We start from the raw sequence: 1,129 nt of genomic DNA, 5'->3' as shown, positions 1-1,129 counted from the left end.
AGTCAGACATATGCGCAGTGCCTGAAGTTTCTGTGATCGTGCTGTCCTTGTGTAGAATGGGGAAGGCGCGCTTTATATCTGAATCTGATCGAGGGCATATCGTGATGGCCCGGTGGCTCGTCACAAGCATTTCGGAAAAGTCATGACCTGTCGGGTGTTCGAGGAGTGCTGTGGTGTCTTGAACACTTGGGGAAACCAAGGTGAACCGCGTCCAGACGACGTGGGGTTGGGTAGCCATCCCTCATTACGGACGTCGGACGCCGTAGGTTGGGCGGATTGGTAGAACAGGACAGGCGGCGAACTACGGCGGACTCAACATCAGACTTAAATGCTGGGGGGAGTACAAGTGTGTCTGAACACAGTGCACCGAACACTCCTGGCGATGGGCCTCCGCAGCCGGCGACCAATGCATGTGCCGATGTTAACACAACGACACTTCTCAAACTACGACCGAAGTGGACGGTAGCGCAGCGATAGAGCGTTGCATGGTCTGTTGGATCCCGATATCTTCTTCGTCATGTCGATGTGAGGGCGCAAATCCGTCGTCTTCCAGGGTAACAACTCCTTGTCACCTGTATTCTAGTACAGAGACAAATTGGTGGCGGCTCCATTATGCTCTGGGGAACATTCACGTGGGCATCTTTGTGTCCAGTGGTGCTCATGCAAGATACCATGACGGCCAAGGTGTATCGCACACTTGTTGCAGACCACCTTCATGACGATCATGTTTCCTTGCGGCAGTGGCATTTTTCAACAAGATAATGCGCCACGCCAGAAGGCCAGGAGTGTGACGGAGTGGTTCGAGGAACAGAGTGGAGAATTATAATTGATTTTCTGCTCTCCCCACCCCCCAAACTATCCAGATCTGGACGCGATCGAACACATCTGGGGTGTAACTGAACGCGGTGTCAGAGCTCATTGCCCCTGTTATGGCATAAAGTCAGGGCCGGCACGCCAATCAGGAGCGACAGAAGACTATGAAAAGAAGACAATAGCGCGCTGACCAACCTCCCTCCAGGACGATAACGCGACAGCAGCGGCCCCCATATGAAGAGGACATAAGCGCTGCGTCGGACTGGTGGCAGCCCACTTGGATAGCAGCTTCAATGTCAGCCATTTCGCTACCTAT

The sequence above is a fragment of the Schistocerca cancellata genome, chromosome 2, assembly GCF_023864275.1.
Source record: "Schistocerca cancellata isolate TAMUIC-IGC-003103 chromosome 2, iqSchCanc2.1, whole genome shotgun sequence".
NCBI classification, from domain to species: domain Eukaryota; kingdom Metazoa; phylum Arthropoda; class Insecta; order Orthoptera; family Acrididae; genus Schistocerca; species Schistocerca cancellata.
The sequence above is the reverse complement of the archived record's forward strand: the minus strand, read 5'-3'. Positions refer to the sequence as shown.